The sequence below is a fragment of the Danio aesculapii genome, chromosome 4 (assembly GCF_903798145.1).
Source record: "Danio aesculapii chromosome 4, fDanAes4.1, whole genome shotgun sequence".
Classification (NCBI taxonomy): Eukaryota; Metazoa; Chordata; class Actinopteri; order Cypriniformes; family Danionidae; genus Danio; species Danio aesculapii.
Window position 1 is genome coordinate 29,516,808 of NC_079438.1, and position 18,531 is coordinate 29,535,338.

At 45.0% G+C, this 18,531-nt stretch overlaps 1 protein-coding gene and 9 non-coding genes across 10 annotated transcripts in view; 9 read left to right on the forward strand and 1 right to left on the reverse strand.

Annotated features, from left to right (window-relative positions):
* The window catches only part of LOC130222842 (gastrula zinc finger protein XlCGF57.1-like), a 217,597-nt gene that overhangs the window by 185,486 nt on the left and 13,580 nt on the right, over positions 1 to 18,531 (reverse strand). The gene's annotated exons all lie outside the window — the stretch shown is intronic.
* trnas-aga (transfer RNA serine (anticodon AGA)) lies at positions 6,756 to 6,837 on the forward strand. The gene has a single exon. It is a non-coding gene; the product is annotated as a tRNA-Ser (tRNA).
* On the forward strand, positions 7,302 to 7,382 carry trnas-cga (transfer RNA serine (anticodon CGA)). The gene has a single exon. It is a non-coding gene; the product is annotated as a tRNA-Ser (tRNA).
* On the forward strand, positions 8,053 to 8,133 carry trnas-cga (transfer RNA serine (anticodon CGA)). The gene has a single exon. It is a non-coding gene; the product is annotated as a tRNA-Ser (tRNA).
* trnah-gug (transfer RNA histidin (anticodon GUG)) lies at positions 8,277 to 8,348 on the forward strand. The gene has a single exon. It is a non-coding gene; the product is annotated as a tRNA-His (tRNA).
* trnas-uga (transfer RNA serine (anticodon UGA)) lies at positions 8,476 to 8,557 on the forward strand. Its single transcript has one exon. It is a non-coding gene; the product is annotated as a tRNA-Ser (tRNA).
* trnas-cga (transfer RNA serine (anticodon CGA)) lies at positions 9,235 to 9,316 on the forward strand. Its single transcript has one exon. It is a non-coding gene; the product is annotated as a tRNA-Ser (tRNA).
* trnas-cga (transfer RNA serine (anticodon CGA)) lies at positions 9,661 to 9,742 on the forward strand. Its single transcript has one exon. It is a non-coding gene; the product is annotated as a tRNA-Ser (tRNA).
* trnas-uga (transfer RNA serine (anticodon UGA)) lies at positions 10,085 to 10,166 on the forward strand. The gene has a single exon. It is a non-coding gene; the product is annotated as a tRNA-Ser (tRNA).
* On the forward strand, positions 12,177 to 12,249 carry trnak-uuu (transfer RNA lysine (anticodon UUU)). The gene has a single exon. It is a non-coding gene; the product is annotated as a tRNA-Lys (tRNA).

The window sequence follows — 18,531 nt, forward strand, 5'->3', positions numbered from 1 at the left end:
ACCACCTAGCAACACCTTAGCAACCACCTTAGCAACCGCCTAGCAACACCTTAGCAACCACCTTAGCAACCACCTAGCAACACCTTAGCAACCACCTAGCAACCGCCTAGCAACACCTTAGCAACCGCCTAGCAACCACTAGCATCACCTTAGCAACCGCCAAGCAACCACCTAACAACACCTTAGCAACCACCTTAGCAACCGCCTAGCAACCACCTAGCAACACCTTAGCAACCGCCTAGCAACACCTTAGCAACCCCCTAGCAACACCTTAGCAACCACCTAGCAACACCTTAGCAACCGCCTAGCAACCACCTAGCAACACCTTAGCAACCACCTAGCAACACTTTAGCAACAGCCTAGCAACCACCTAGCAACACCTTAGCAACCGCCTAGCAACCACCTAGCAACACCTTAGCAACCGCCTAGCAACCACCTAGCAACACCTTAGCAACCACCTAGCAACCGCCTAGCAACCACCTAGCAACACCTTAGCAACCACCTAGCAACACTTTAGCAACAGCCTAGCAACACCTTAGCAACCACCTAGCAACACCTTAGCAACCGCCTAGCAACACCTTAGCAACCGCCTAGCAACCACCTAGCAACACCTTAGCAACCGCCAAGCACCACCTAGCAACACCTTAGCAACCACCTTAGCAACCGCCTAGCAACCACCTAGCAACACCTTAGCAACCACCTAGCAACACCTTAGCAACCGCCTAGCAACCAACTAGCAACACCTTAGCAACCGCCTAGCAACCACCTAGCAACACCTTGGCAACCGCCTAGCAACCACCTAGCAACACCTTAGCAACCACCTAGCAACACCTTAGCAACCGCCTAGCAACACCTTAGCAACCACCTAGCAACACCTTAGCAACCGCCTAGCAACCAACTAGCATCACCTTAGCAACCGCCAAGCAACCACCTAGCAACCACCTTAGCAACCGCCTAGCAACACCTTAGCAACCACCTAGCAACACCTTAGCAACCGCCTAGCAACCACCTAGCAACACCTTAGCAACCGCCTAGCAACCACCTAGCAACACCTTAGCAACCACCTAGCAACACCTTAGCAACCGCCTAGCACCACCTAGCAACACCTTAGCAACCGCCTAGCAACACCTTAGCAACCACCTAGCAACACCTTAGCAACCGCCTAGCAACCAACTAGCAACACCTTAGCAACTGCCTAGCAACCACCTAGCAACACCTTAGCAACCACCTAGCAACACCTTAGCAACCACCAAGCAACCACCTAGCAACACCTTAGCAACCGCCAAGCAACCACCTAGCAACACCTTAGCACCACCTTAGCAACCGCCTAGCAACCACCTAGCAACACCTTAGCAACCACCTAGCAACACCTTAGCAACCGCCTAGCAACCAACTAGCAACACCTTAGCAACCGCCTAGCAACCACCTAGCAACACCTTAGCAACCGCCTAGCAACCACCTTAAACCACCTAGCAACCCTTAGCAACCGCCTAGCAACCAACTAGCATCACCTTAGCAACCGCCAAGCAACCACCTAGCAACACCTTAGCACCACCTTAGCAACCGCCTAGCAACACCTTAGCAACCACCTAGCAACACCTTAGCAACCCCCCAGCAACCACCTAGCAACACCTTAGCAACCGCCTAGCAACCACCTAGCAACACCTTAGCAACTACCTTAGTAACCGCCTAGCAACACCTTAGCAACCACCTAGCAACACCTTAGCACCACCTAGCAACCGCCTAGCAACACCTTAGCACCGCCTAGCAACCAACTATCACCTTAGCAACCGCCAAGCAACACCTAACAACACCTTAGCAACCACCTTAGCACCGCCTAGCAACCACCTAGCAACACCTTAGCAACCACTTAGCAACACCTTAGCAACCGCCTAGCAACCAACTAGCATCACCTTAGCAACCGCCAAGCACCACCTAACACACCTTAGCAACCACCTTAGCAACCGCCTAGCAACCACCTAGCAACACCTTAGCAACCACTTAGCAACACCTTAGCAACCGCCTAGCAACCAACTAGCATCACCTTAGCAACCGCCAAGCAACCACCTAGCAACACCTTAGCAACCACCAAGCAACCACCTAGCAACACCTTAGCAACCGCCTAGCAACCACCTAGCAACACCTTAGCAACCGCCTAGCAACACCTTAGCAACCACCTAGCAACACCTTAGCAACCGCCTAGCAACCACTAGCAACACCTTAGCAACTGCCTAGCAACCACCTAGCAACACCTTAGCAAACCACCTAGCAACACCTTAGCAACCGCCTAGCAACCACCTAGCAACACCTTAGCAACCGCCAAGCAACCACCTATCAACACCTTAGCAACCGCCTAGCAACCACCTAGCAACACCTTAGCAACCGCCTAGCAACCACCTAGCAACACCTTAGCAACCACCTTAGCAACCGCCTAGCAACCACCTAGCAACACCTTAGCAACCACCTAGCAACACCTTAGCAACCACCTAGCAACACCTTAGCAACCACCTAGCAACACCTTAGCAACCGCCTAGCAACCACCTAGCAACACCTTAGCAACCGCCTAGCAACACCTTAGCAACCACCTAGCAACACCTTAGCAACCGCCTAGCAACCACCTAGCAACACCTTAGCAACCGCCAAGCAACCACCTAGCAACACCTTAGCAACCACCTTAGCAACCGCCTAGCAACACCTTAGCAACCACCTAGCAACACCTTAGCAACCGCCTAGCAACCACCTAGCAACACCTTAGCAACCGCCTAGCAACCACCTAGCAACACCTTAGCACTACCTTACTACCTTAGTAACCGCCTAGCAACACCTTAGCAACCACCTAGCAACACCTTAGCAACCGCCTAGCAACCACCTAGCAACACCTTAGCAACCGCCTAGCAACCAACTAGCATCACCTTAGCAACCGCCAAGCAACCACCTAGCAACACCTTAGCAACCACCTTAGCAACCACCTAGCAACACCTTAGCAACCGCCTAGCAACCACCTAGCAACACCTTAGCAACCGCCTAGCCACACCTTAGCAACCACCTAGCAACACCTTAGCAACCGCCTAGCACCAACTAGCAACACCTTAGCAACTGCCTAGCAACCACCTAGCAACACCTTAGCAACCCCCTAGCAACACCTTAGCAACCGCCTAGCAACCAACTAGCATCACCTTAGCAACCGCCAAGCAACCACCTAGCAACACCTTAGCAACCACCTTAGCAACCACTAGCAACCACCTAGCAACACCTTAGCAACCACCTAGCAACACCTTAGCAACCGCCTAGCACCACCTTGGCAACCGCCTAGCAACCACCTAGCAACACCTTAGCAACCGCCTAGCAACACCTTAGCAACCACCTAGCAACACCTTAGCAACCGCCTAGCAACCAACTAGCATCACCTTAGCAACCGCCTAGCAACCACCTAGCAACACCTTAGCAACCACCTTAGCAACCGCCTAGCAACACCTTAGCAACCACCTAGCAACACCTTAGCAACCGCCTAGCAACCACCTAGCAACACCTTAGCAACCGCCTAGCAACCACCTAGCAACACCTTAGCAACTACCTTAGCAACCGCCTAGCAACACCTTAGCAACCACCTAGCAACACCTTAGCAACCACCTAGCAACCGCCTAGCAACACCTTAGCAACCGCCTAGCAACCAACTAGCATCACCTTAGCAACCGCCAAGCAACCACCTAACAACACCTTAGCAACCACCTTAGCAACCCCTACAACCACCTAGCAACACCTTAGCAACCACCTAGCAACACCTTAACAACCGCCTAGCAACCAACTAGCATCACCCTTAGCAACCGCCAAGCAACCACCTAGCAACACCTTAGCAACCACCTTAGCACCGCCTAGCAACACCTTAGCAACCACCTAGCAACACACCTTAGCAACCGCCTAGCAACCACCTAGCAACACCTTAGCAACCGCCTAGCAACCACCTAGCAACACCTTAGCAACCCCGCAACACCTTAGCACCGCCTAGCAACCAACTACATCACCTAGCAACCGCCTAGCAACCACCTAGCAACACCTTAGCAACCACCTTAGCAACCGCCTAGCAACCACCTAGCACACCTTAGCAACCACCTAGCAACACCTTAGCAACCGCCTAGCAACCACCTATCAACACCTTGGCAACCGCCTAGCAACCACCTAGCAACACCTTAGCAACCGCCTAGCAACACCTTAGCAACCACCTAGCAACACCTTAGCAACCGCCTAGCAACCAACTAGCATCACCTTAGCAACCGCCAAGCAACCACCTAGCAACACCTTAGCAACCACCTTAGCAACCGCCTAGCAACACCTTAGCACCACCTAGCAACACCTTAGCAACCGCCTAGCAACCACCTAGCAACACCTTAGCAACCGCCTAGCAACCACCTAGCAACACCTTAGCAACCACCTAGCAACACCTTAGCAACCACCTTAGCAACCGCCTAGCAACACCTTAGCAACCACCTAGCAACACCTTAGCAACCGCCTAGCACCATATATATATATACACACACACAATGGTTTCAGTTAAAAATCTGAGGTCATGGCTTACTTTTTCGTCTGTGACTGAACTTGCTTTCATCAATGTGTACACATATGTTGATCCCACCAATTCGTTGTCCTTTTTTCTTCCTTAATCTCCTCATGCTTCTCACACATACACTTTGCAGTTTTGTGGACATCTCAGACAGAGTTGCACTACTATATGAGATTGCATCTAACATCATATCCACTTGTCACATATGGAGACCTTGTGAAAATCTGAATAATGCAATGTTGTATTACTGTAAAAACACAGAATGGAAAAATGTCTGCAGAATACTAGAGGACGGGCTACTGGAGATCACAGAGAATATAAACTTGCCTGTGAATACTACATCCAACTGAAAAGGCTTGCATGGGAATGGGAAAATATAGACTTTGTCCTTAAACTTTTCCTAATTCGTCCACATGACTTCTTGCACTGCCTGCAAATGATATAGTTATTCATCAAAAATGTATTACCTTTGGCAATGCAAACAAATAAATAATTAAATAAATATACAAATGACAATAATCTCAGTCTCATTTATAGTCATTTTATTTTAACCCTCTACTGTCTGGTGTTAACATATGGCAACATGATGTTTATGTTCATTTCCCTGTCACTGTTTCTTTAAGACCAACATTATTTTTTGTTGTTGGGAAAGAGAAGACCGAAGTGTAGCCAATGATGTGCTTTGGTTAAGTCCGTCATGCTGTGTTGTTCTGTAGCGTGATTTCTGACAGCCTGGCGTTTATTGTGAGGAGTTGCTGATGCAAATGTAAACGTCAATAAAAACAAAGGATAAAATTATGTCAGATCCACAAATAAATCTGAATCATCACCTCCAGTACGTCATGATGACATATTCACAACTCAAATTCATTTTAAAAAATTATTTTTTTTCTAAATCTATCAAATGTCTGAGTTACCAAATTGCAGCACTGTGCAATAGTGGAACATGCAATATTGCAATGGGTTAGCTAGCTAGCAAGTCAGCTGTAAACTTTTAAGTTGTAACAATAACAACGAATGCTAGTAATATAATGTTGATTAGTCATGTGTTAATGGCATTTGCATTATGGATCAAATCTAGTTTTAATGGCAATACTACTTTTGAATAGAGATGAACAGGAACAGTGTATTAGCGAACACCACCTTGTTCTATGGTAAGTGAAAGAAGAAAAGGACAGAACTGGCTCTTCCATGTATTTGTTACGTATGTCAGCAACTCCCTGGAGGCATATTACAGTTCACAGTAAGTATAAAACAGTCCAGTGGCCTAATGGATTAGGCACCCAGCCTCGAAGCTGGGGATTGTGGGTTTAAAGTACCAACTGGGTTGTCTTTGATGCAGTTCCTTTTAAGTTGACTGTGCAAGACAATCCAGTGTTACCTTTAAAAAGCTAGGTTCATACCCTTTTGGTCAAAAAGACATGACAATGGAAAACTCCTCAGAGAAGCTGTTTTGTCATTAGGTGTACACATCAGATCGTCTGAATGCAATATGGCATAGGGATCCTAAAGTACTGTTTTTCTGAGTTACAAGAACTCCTGAGCATACATCAGATATGACAAAGATTAGTCTTGACCCAGTGGCCTAATGGATAAGGCATCAGCCTTCGAAGCTGGGGATTGTGGGTTCAAGTCCCAACTGGGTTGTCTATGTTGGGTTATATTTAAGTTGTGTGAAACAGTTCGGACTGGTTTTCTCAAAACTTAGGCTGATGATCTGAGGACAATAGTTAGTTTCGAATTCTCAGACTTGCTGCACACTTCAAATAAGATTGATCCAATCTTGCTTGAATCTCACTGTCACGTTACAAACCTACATGGTTCCGCTAAGCTTTGGTAATGGAGATCTTGACTTCAAGTACCCCGTGGCTTTCAACTAATGCTTTCAAGCAATGCTTGTGCCGCTTTTACAACCTCAGGCCATTTATGCCTGTCAGTTGTCAGAGACCTCGTTGTTCTTTTCATATCACTTGGTGGCTGTCTATTGTGGTGTGGCCTGCGAGAGCATGTTGCTCTGAATTCAGATCATCAGCTTGTGTGGAAAGAGTGCCCATGAGTGAGTGTGTTAGAGAGTTATGCTGTCCCTACTTCCCAGAGATTGTACGGAAAAGTTGCACAATAGCTAGTGCACCTTACTCTACCCCTGTTGACCCTGTGCTTGGTTGCCACCTCAGCAGGAGAGAGAAAGCAGACGTCTGTAGTCGTGGCCGAGTGGTTAAGGCGATGGACTAGAAATCCATTGGGGTTTCCCCGCGCAGGTTCGAATCCTGCCGGCTACGGTGTTTTTGCACGTCCACTTATGTTGTTGTTCTCTTTTCTTTCAAGCCTCCTATACGTAATTGCAATCCTCCTCTGCATCTCACAAACAAGCCCCTGGCACTTAGTGACCAGGTAGCTGTGGGTGAGTGACAGTGGTTTGCCGCGACCGTACAGTGATCCGTACTCTGTGTTGTGGCCAGAGAAATCCCAGTTTGAATCCCGGTCACAACCAGTGTCCCTTAGTGTCCAGGTAGCTGCAGAGCTTATCGGTGAGCGAGCGGTGTGCCGTGATCGTATAGTGGTCAGAACTCTGCGTAGTGGCCGCAGCAACCCCGGTTCGAATCTGGGTCACGGCAGCGTATTCCTGTTAACTGCGAGCAATGCTTGTGCCGCTTTTTACAACCTAAGGCCATTTATGCCCCAACTGTGCTGCGTTCAATGTTGCCCAAATTCAGCAGAAAAAGTCAACGGGCTGCCACCATGCGTAGTCGTGGCCGAGAGGTTAGGCGATGGACTCGAAATCCATTGAGGTCTCCCCGCGCAGGTTCGAACCCTGCCGACTACGGAATAGCCAGCTGCTTTTGCTTTTTCTCTCTGTGAGAGGAACTGTGGCTTTTGCTCTGAATTCAGAGCATCAGCTTGTGGAAAGAGTGCCCATGAAGTTAGCTGAGTGTGTTAGATTAGAGAGCTATGCTGTCCCTGCTTCCCAGAGATTGTACGGAAAAGTTGTACAAGAGCTAGTGCACCTTCCTCTACCCCTGTTGACCCGTGCTTGGCTGCCACCTCAGTAGGAGAGAGAAGCAGATGTCTGCAGTCGTGGCCGAGTGGTTAAGGCTGGACTAGAAATCCATTGGGGTTTCCCCGCGCAGGTTCGAATCCTGCCGACTACGTTGTTTTGCACGTCCACTTATGTTGTTGTTCTTTTCTTTCAAGCCTCCTATACGTAATTGCAATCCTCCTCTGCAACTCACAAACAAGCCCCTGTCACTTAGAGACCAGGCAGCTGTGGGTGAGCGACAGTGGTTTGCCGCGACTGTACAGTGATCCGTACTCTGTGTTGTGGCCAGAGAAATCCCAGTTTGAATCCCGTCACAGCAGCACGTACCTATTAACGGAAAGCCATGCTGGGCTGAGTTTTCGTCACCTCAGGCCATGGCTGGATTTCTCACCCCAACCTCTGCTGTATCTACTGTTGCCCACATCCGGCCAACAGAGCAGACAAGTCAAGGCCAGGTGTAGTTGTGCCGAGAGGTTAAGGCGATGGACTCGAAATCCATTGGGGTCTCCCCGCGCAGGTTCGAACCCTGCCGACTACGTCGGTTGGTATTTCCACAAAGTCCATTGCTTATTTTGCTCATTGCCCCCTAACGGAAATGCTGTCCTCCTCTGAATCTCGCAAACAAACCAGTGTCCCTTAGTGTCCAGGTAGCTGCAGAGCTTATCGGTGAGCAAGCGGTGTGCCGTGGTCGTATAGTGGTCAGTACTCTGCGTTGTGGCCGCAGCAACCCTGGTTCGAATCCGGGTCACGGCAGCGTGTTCCTGTTAACTGCGAGCAATGCTTGTGCCGCTTTTTACAACCTCAGGCCATTTATGCCCAACTGTGCTGCGTTCACTGTTGCCCAAATTCAGCAGAAAAAGTCAACGGGCTGCCACCATGCGTAGTCGTGGCCGAGAGGTTAAGGCGATGGACTTGAAATCCATTGGGGTCTCCCCGCGCAGGTTCGAACCCTGCCGACTACGGAATAGCCAGCTGCTTTTGCTTTTTCTCTGTGAGAGGAACTGTGGCTTTTGCTCTGAATTCAGATCATCAGCTTGTGTGGAAAGAGTGCCCATGAAGTTAGCTGAGTGTGTTAGATTAGAGAGCTATGCTGTCCCTGCTTCTCAGAGATTGTACGGAAAAGTTGTACAAGAGCTAGTGCACCTTCCTCTACCCCTGTTGACCCTGTGCTTGGTTGCCACCTCAGTAGGAGAGAGAAAGCAGATGTCTGTAGTCATGGCCGAGTGGTTAAGGCGATGGACTAGAAATCCATTGGGGTTTCCCCGCGCAAGTTCGAATCCTGCTGACTTCGTTGTTTTGCACGTCCACTTATGTTGTTGTTCTCTTTTCTTTCAAGCCTCCTATACGTAATTGCAATCCTCCTCTGCAACTCACAAACAAGCCCCTGTCACTTAGAGACCAGGCAGCTGTGGGTGAGCGACAGTGGTTTGCCGCGACTGTACAGTGATCAGTACTCTGTGTTGTGGCCAGAGAAATCCCAGTTTGAATCCTGGTCACAGCAGCACGTACCTAATAACGGCAATCCATGCTGGGCTGAGTTTTCGTCACCTCAGGCCATGGCTGGATTTCTCACCCCAACCTCTGCTGTATCTAGTGTTGCCCACATCTGGCCAACAGAGCAGACAAGTCAAGGCCAGGTGTAGTTGTGGCCGAGAGGTTAAGGCGATGGACTCGAAATCTATTGGGGTCTCCCCGCGCAGGTTCGAACCCTGCCGACTATGTCGGTTGGTATTTCCACAAAGTCCGCTTGCTTATTTTGCTCATTGCCCCCCTAACGGAAATGCCGTCCTCCTCTGAATCTCGCAAACAAACCAGTGTCCCTTAGTGTCCAGGTAGCTGCAGAGCTTATCGGTGAGCGAGCGGTGTGCCGTGATCGTATAGTGGTCAGTACTCTGCGTTGTGGCCGCAGCAACCCGGTTCGAATCCGGGTCACGGCAGCGTGTTCCTGTTAACTGCGAGCCATGCTTGTGCCGCTTTTTACAACCTCAGGCCATTTATGCCCCAACTGTGCTGCGTTCACTGTTGCCCAAATTCAGCAAAAAAAGTCAACAGGCTGCCACCATGCGTAGTTGTGGCCGAGAGGTTAAGGCGATGGACTCGAAATCCATTGGGGTCTCCCCGCGCAGGTTCGAACCCTGCCGACTATGTCGGTTGGTATTTCCACAAAGTCCACTTGCTTATTTTGCTCATTCCCCGCTAACGGAAATGCTGTCCTCCTCTGAATCTCGCAAACAAACAGTGTCCCTTAGTGTCCAGGTAGCTGCAGAGCTTATCAGTGAGCAAGCGGTGTGCCGTGATCGTATAGTGGTCAGCACTCTGCGTTGTGGCCGCAGCAACCCTGGTTCGAATCTGGGTCACGGCAGCGTGTTCCTGTTAACTGCAAGCATGCTTGTGCCGCTTTTTACAACATCAGGCCATTTATGCCCCAACTGTGCTGCGTTCAATGTTGCCCAAATTCAGCAGAAAAAGTCAACGGGCTGTCACCATGCGTAGTCGTGGCCGAGAGGTTAAGGCGATGGACTTGAAATCCATTGGGGTCTCCCCGCGCAGGTTCGAACCCTGCCGACTACGGAACAGCCAGCTGCTTTTGCTTTTTCTCTCTGTGAGAGGAACTGTGGCTTTTGCGTTGTTTGGTTGCGGGCCTGCGTGTTTAATCCCATATTAAATAATTCAAGTCCAGCGACTAGTCGCAATTTAGCTTTTTTTGTAGTCCCTACACTCTGATGTTGCCTAGAGAAACGTTCAATAAATCGACAGCAACATCTTGTACGGCTCATCAAGATTGGGATTTGATAGTTTTTTTTCCAAGTCACCCAGTCCTTTTTGGCTGTCCCTTTGTGGCACATTTTCCCCACTCCATCTGCTTCTGGAGAGTTGCTTTATGCACAGCTCTTTTCAAGACTGATGCTAGCACAGTTCCAAAAGGCCCAGGCGAAATGTGCTTTTGGCCATGCTTTTGGACCATGGCTTTGGTAACACCTAATGACTTCAATGTCTTTCACGGTGCAGCTCAGCAGTGGCATGGCACAGCTCTGAAACGCCGTTTCCTGGAGGACGACTGCATCTGTTTTTTTTAAGAGGACGCAGGTCTGTGCTGTGATGAGAAAGTGTTGTCAGCCGGTAAGGATATAACTGCCTGAATGTAGATTATACTGGTTTTTAACAAGTTTTGATAAAGACGGCTGAGACTACACTTAGCCTCGGATAAGAAACAGATTATACTTTAAGTGTGTGTGTTCTATTTGATTGTGGATCCGTTTCACAGATCTGGAGTCAGCTCTAAACAGTCTAGTGGATGTCTGACGTTTATGCTTGAGATACTGTTCAGAATTGTACGCACGCATCCCACGTGGAAATTTTCCTAGTCTATCTGTGTTTTATCCAATCAGGTTAGAACACCTATATGCGTGACGCAGTTAATGACCTTATGTGAGAGTAAAATTGTTATTGATTTGTGATTGTAAGCAGAGCGCCCTAGGAACTCATGGTGAGTGTTGAAGCTGGCTTCTGCTGATGTAACTGCAAACTATCTTCAGTAAACTTTATTTATTTATTTATTTAAATCTCTGACTCCGGCTCTTCTTGTCTGACAGACTGGTCATTCTTTGGGTTAAACTGCATACCATCCCTACAAGCGACATCTATTGCTGGTGAGCTCTTGCTTGCTCTACATGTCATCGGGCAGCACGACCAATGCGCCAGGCAAGAGCACAATGGAAAGGTCAAGCTTCGTAGTCGTGGCTGAGTGGTAAAGGCGATGGACTAGAAATCCATTGGGGTCTCCCCCGCAAGTTCGAATCCTGCCGACTACGTCCAGGCTGCGCGCAGGATTTAGTTTGCGACTTTCCTTGATTGTTTGCAACCCCAGTGTTTCTTCGCAAAAGGGATGTGCTGGTAGGGAAAAGCAACAAAAATAAAACCGCAGCGCGCGACTACTGACTGCCCTGGGGGCCCTCCATTTTCAAAGACGTATGACAGAGAGCGAGGCTGCAGTGGCTGTCCCGTAGCTCGCCGTGATCGTATAGTGGTTCGTACTCTGCGTTGTGGCCGCAGCAACCCCGGTTCGAATCCGGGTCATGGCAGGCTTTTCAAGGTGGCATTGGCGTTGCACTCTGTGATGCCACCCGTAATCTCCTGCCTCCTTTTAGTGCAGGCTGTGCTAATGGCACGTCCTGAATGTTTACGTTTCCTAAAGTGTAGAAGACTTGGATTCGAAATGAGCAACGGGACCTTTGATGCCAGCATGCTGTGTAGGTAAGCATTGATCAAGTCACGCTTCTAAGGCATGGAAGGAATCGTTTCAATGGTTAAGTCTCCATTTATTGCCACAACAACAGAAAGACCTTCTGCAGTTGTCATTGATCTTTTTAATGTCTCCGACATGATCCAAACTACTGTGTTTTACTGACGTCTACACCTACAACAACCATAAACCCAACCTCACAGTAACCTGTTGTGTTTTAGCAACATCTACACCAACCACAAGTCCAAACCCCACCTCACGTTAAACTTTTGTGTACCGTAAAGGTCTGCGCCGACCACAACCCTAAACCTTGCCTACTAGCAAAGCACTGCCATGGAGCCCGGATAGCTCAGTCGGTAGAGCATCAGACTTTTAATCTGAGGGTCCAGGGTTCAAGTCCCTGCTTGGGCGTGTAAGGCTCTTCTTGTGGAGCCACAGCTTTTGCCAGTGAGCTATTGCTTGCTGAAAGTTTCATCTGGATGCACAACACGTGTACTAGGCATGATGACATGGAGAGCACAGGCAGTCTTGTAGTTGCGGCCGAGTGGTTAAGGTGGTGCATTAGAAATCCATTGGGGTCTTCTCGCGCTGGTTCGAGTCCTGCAGACCACGTGCTCGTCCTCTTCCTTTTTAAACTTGCAACAGTCATCAAATGTTTGCAATTCCAGCGTTACTTGGGAAAAGCGTCATGCTGGTAGCAAGAGAAAAACAACAGCGTGTGCTCACTGAACCGAAAGGGGCAAATCAGAGGGAGAAACATGCCACACAGGGGCCACAACGGCTGTCCGGTAACTCGCCGTGAACGGATTGTGGTTAGTACTCTGCATTGTGGCCGCAGCAACCCCGCTTCGAATCAGGGTCACGGCAGGATTCCTTAAGGTGACATTGGCATCACACCCGCCTCTTGCCACCTGTTCTGTACAGCCCACTTTTCAGTGCACGCTGCTACTCTGACACGTCACAAGCGCCTAAATCTAAGCTAATGCCCCAGTGATCCCGGATAACTCAGTCGGTAGAGCGTCAGACTTTTCATCTGTCATTCCTGGGTTCAAGTCCCTGTTTGGGCGTGTAAGACAACTTTTGTAGAGCATGGAGGATTCGGATTTCTACCTTCCTATCCATCTCAGCATGAATCAACGTTTATCCTTTCCTCACATCTTGTTTCTCATTTTTTTCATATAATTATTTGATTATTTGAATGAGTAATTAACTTTGAATTGATTTTAATTGAATAAGTTAACACATTGCTTAATATAAGAACGTTCAGTGCGTTTGCCTGTCTCTTTATAACTTTTTCAGGAGCCACCAAACTAGGTCAGTGGTCACGGAGACCTTGAGTGGAGCTGAGGGCTGAGGACCGAAAGCAACTGTCTCCATTGTTATTTCTAAGAGTTAATACTATCTAAAATGTCTTAAGGGATTTTGCTGTTTTTACGGTTAATTCTTTTAAGGTGATTCTACTTTTTATTCAAGATAGACTTTGTGTAGTAAGGATAAAACAGCCTGAATGTAGATTATACCGGTTTTTAACCAGTTTTGATAAAGACGGCTGAGACTGCACTCAGCCTCGGATAAGAAACAGATTATATTTAAGTGTGTGTGTTCTATTTGATTGTGGATCCGTTTCACAGGTCTGGAGTCAGCTCTAAACAGTCTAGTGTATGTCTGACGTTTATGCTTGGGATACTGTTCAGAATTGTACGCACGCACCCCACGTGGAAATTCCAACTGGAATTCTCAATGGAATCCTATAAAGAAATCCTATTGGAATCCTTTAGGAAAGGTTCCAAAATATGTTAGAAATTCCAATAGGATTTCTGTATAGGATTCCATTTAGAATTCCAATTTGTTTTTGGAACCTTAAAACCTAAAGGAATCCATCAGATTGTCTAATACGACTTATATGACAAGTATATGGGATTTTAATGGAATCAATCCTAAATGTACACTTTTCTTTTGTATCTGTGACTGTCTTATGAAAAGTCACCTTGACACCTTAATTTTTGTGCAACCTATATTAGAGAACAGCATTAGTGCACAAACCTCTGAAAATATTGATTTAAAAAGGGCAACAAAATTATGTCCTGTTGTTTCAACATTGTTCAATTTGAATTCAGTTTTCATTATATGAGCAGATAAAAAATATTCACACACAAAGTTCTAAAAAATTACACAAAATTGTGGTCTTTTTGTCATTTTGCACTTAATCAGCGCATTTTGGGAGATGGGCTTCCTTATTTGGCTGGCTTCAACATTCTATTATTTTGATGTAAACTGTCAGAGATAAGAAAAAGAAACATATTTAGACCCAAACCACATCTGAGAGCAAAAGACCCCCCCCCCCCCCCTCCAGCCACAGCACTCAGCAGTACCCAAACCAGCCACGGGTTGTTTAAAAATGTTAACTTTATATTTGATTTAAGAGATGACTATAAACTGTTTAACAAAACTAATAACTCATAAAGCAAAAATTAAACTTGACTCCATAACACACTGATTTAGATTTATAAATGTATAAATGTCTGACCATAATTAATACTTAATTAATACGTTTATGCAGACTTATTTTATTTTAATTTCTCATTTATTTTTTTTATCTGCCAAGTGACTAATACTTGACAATTTAATTTTAATGCTAAATCTCAAGCCTGACATAGTTTTTAAAGTAGATAGCAAAGTCCTGAGTGTAATTATATAATTATATTTGTATATTTTTGTTTTAATATCTTAAAATATGACAATATTTCAAAATATTTTTAGGAAAAAAAACTTACCGATGATGTCAGAGACTTATTTGGAGTCCAGTCGTGGCTTAGCTGCTTTGTCTCTGAAGGCATTTGAACATTTGCCAGTGCAGCAGTGTGTACCAAGGGTGTTCCTTCCAAACACGGCTACTAAGAGATCTTTTGTGGCCATTTTGGGGTCAGTCCAATTCACATGGGCAAACTGTTCACCTGTGATTAAGTATGGGGCCAATTCTCACCTAAAAATAGTGATCAAAATAACAAGAAATTGTTTAAACATTATGAGCTGCTTCAATAGTAAAAGGAACCAACAAAATTAATAGGCACTATGTTATACACAATCTTTATGTAAGGTATAAATCACATACAGGCAGTTGTTATCGCAGAATAATGCCCAACAGACTTGTGATGCACTGTTTTATAAGACTGATCGGCTTCATTCTGCGAAAACAACCACCTGGAGTTACTTTATCCCATTTTATCTAATTCTACGATCAAGAACAACAAAAATGTATAACCATTAAATGAAAAATATGGAATTTCTGTTTATTGCATGAAATAATAAATTCCATGGTCTGTTGAAATTATTGATTCTGATTGGCTGGAATGTGTCCAATATAAGAAATTAATATAATATTTCATTCATTCATTTTATTTTCGGTTTAGTCCCTTTTTACACAGCGGATGCCCTTCTAGCTGCAACCTATCATTTTTTTAGCTTACCCAATTCACCTATACCACGTTTTTGGACTTGTTGGGGAAACCGGAGGACCAAGAGGAAACCCATGTGAACACGCAAACTCCACACAGAAATGCCAACTGACCCAGTCGAGGCTCGAACCAGCGACTTTTTTACTGTGAAGTGATAGCACTACCTACTGCGCCCGCGTTGCCCTAATTTGTTATGTATTATATTATTTATATATATTATATGGATTGAATGCACAGGTAATTCCAGTCAGTTTGATCAAGTTCAAAATAAATGCACTTCCTCAACATCAGAAGTAACCATAGTGACTCAGTGACTGAAAAGTTCCCTTGTAACCAATAACTTCTCCAGTATTTTTTACTTCTATAAAAGTATGATCATATGCTCTTTTTTTTTGTATTCAGCTGAAAAAAAGAAGCTCATTAAGGGTTGAAATTAATAGAGGGTGAGAAAATGTGAGCACATTTTCATTTTTTAGGTTAACCATCCTTTAACTTTGTTTTTGTCTCTCAATGCAATTTTGATTGATGTGTGAGCAGAATTCTTTTTTATAAAGTTTTAAAAATAGCTTGCTTTAAAAATATAACCTTATCTTTGGTCCTTATTTCCCACCCCTAATTTGATTATATTTATATATTGTTTAAATGATGGGAATTCAGGTTTTCTATAAAGTTTTTCCATGTTATCAGTCTCACAAAATCATGTTGTAACACTGAATCATATAAGATACAACTTTTGAACAAATCTTGCAGCCCTAGTGAAAAGGCATTCTGATCGTTACTGCAAGACACTACCTTCCTTTATGCATTGTCATTACTCTCTTCAGCATCATGAGACTGTGAGCAGGAACTTCTTGCTTGTACCACCAGGGACGACTCTGGAGGCAAATCTTAAGAGGCCCCAGGGAGTAGTCAGCGATGTGGTCTGATACAAATTAATGGGGTACCCCAAGAACAAAATAATTTTTTGCATTTGAATCACTTATTCAAATGAAATATTTCACACACTTACCTTTTTTCAAAGTGTTACGGTTTCCAAAAGTATACCCTTGATTTCTCTTAATTCTGCCAATATTTCCTCATTTAATTTCATGCCAATTCTTGTCTGTGTTGTTTTCGAAAAGGATTCCTAGAATTGTAAAACAGATTTTAAGCAGTTCATAAAGAGGTAGTTAACACAACTGCAGAAAAATAAAAACATGCTAAAACAAATATGATTGTCAAACTAACATTTATTTCAATATCTGTTTTGTTAGATTATGTATGTATACAAATGAATTGTTCATAAGGACATTATTATGGCCCATTTCCACTAAGTGGTATGGTATGGTTCGGTTTGGTATGCTTTTATGGCCGTTTCCACTGTCAAAAGGCATAGCGAACTTAACCGTACCGTACCACTTTTTCGGCACCCTTTCGAAAGGGTACCAAACATGAGAAAGGGTACCAAAAGGCGGAGCTAGACATGCTATTGGTTTACAGAGATATGTCATTCGCTCACGCAACAAGCCAGAATGGAAACAAAAAACCCGCCATGTTTAAAATACACACACAGCCGAGAGATTACAGCAGAATAATACATATAATAACGAGCCATGGTCGACCCAGGCTCAAACAAACCTTGTCTTCGTCTGGAACAGCCACAAAGCCAAAAGAGCAGATTTACCCTGTGCGCCGTATTTTTTCACGAGCCGTGATATATTTTGCCCGTAACAGCACACAAGGCCTCTTCACCTTTGTGTAATACTCCGCCAACATACAAGCAGAGGACGCTCTACAGTTAAAGAAATATTCCTGCTGTTGGACAACATAATGTACTTTTGGGGCTTTTTTAGTTGAGAATGTAGTTGTTTAGATTGCAACTATGCAGTTTATTTATAAGGATAGTGCCTATTTCAAAATATTTATAATTTCTGAGAGACAGCATGTCGGTGTCAATTAATCAAAGACGGTTGACGTTGTCTATCTATAAGATGGCGCCAGGATCGCATAATAAGCCCTTGCTTAGAAGATTAAAACGTAGTTTTTTAACTACGGCTAATCAAATCATTATTAAACTACTAAGTTATACTCTAAGTCGATCTCTGTCTTTTGTATAGATTGCAACTATGCAGTTTATTTATAAGGACAGTGCCTATTTTAATACAGTTGCTTCCTATCCTGGTTCTCAACAGTGTTATTCAGAGACCTCACTCCCAAACACACCCTCCTTATCGCAAACACAACAGGAGTCTGATAGTGATTGCGCTGCTTTTTTCGGGGATAATTCTTGTGAGATCTCAATTGCAAAGAGAAATACTGTAGACTGTAATAGACTGTAAAGAGATATCTCTGTAGACGGAGGGCATTTCATGTCAAGTTCACCTTATAATCTTAAAATGTCAGCAAAATCCAGCCGTTTTGTCATCACTTTACACATTACGCTTGAGAATCATTCAAACACTAGCTGTAAAGGGACGTTGGTGAATTAGTAATGGCTTCTGCTGTTTTGACGTTAGCAGACCTTAACCTTAACTACAGTGAGTAACCGTAATCATTCAAATTCCTTTATAAATGCAGACACATTATTTGAACTTTCTTTAGAGGTTATTCCAAATCTGGGACTTACTTTCTCGTGTCTTAAATGTAATAACTGTTTCTTCAGTATTAAAGTGTAGGATTACGGTTCACTGCTGGAAACCCTGCTGCCAGTAATTTACCATTAATTTACAAGATACATTTTTACAGTGTAATCTTATACAGTATATGGACTCTATGGCTTCTTTCCAATGTACTGCCAAACCGAAAGCTTGGCTTGTTGTCATTAGTTGGCTTGGTTCTTTGCCGAGGAAGAAGACACGACACAGTTAGTGAAGCGAGTCAGAGCTCAGATTGTGTCCTGCTGCACAAGAGCGTCTGTACTTCTGCATGTAAGTTTAATACTAAAAGAATTATGCTTATTTGTGGACATGATGAAGTGATTTTGTGTTTAAGCCTGATTTTAATGTCAGCTGTTGTACTGAAATTTGACTCCTCATAAATGTGCGTCATACAGTTTAAGTTGAACACAGTTTAGCTCACAGCAGTTTATCATAAAACTTTAAAGCTATCACCATTTTTTCACACTTTACAGCAAGAAACACATAACCGTTGTCTGATATAAGGAACACCTAAATGTTTTCAAAAGGGGTCAAAACACCAACTGGAAAACATTTAGGTGTTGCTCAACTGTCTAACTGCATGACATGCACGCACGAGAAAG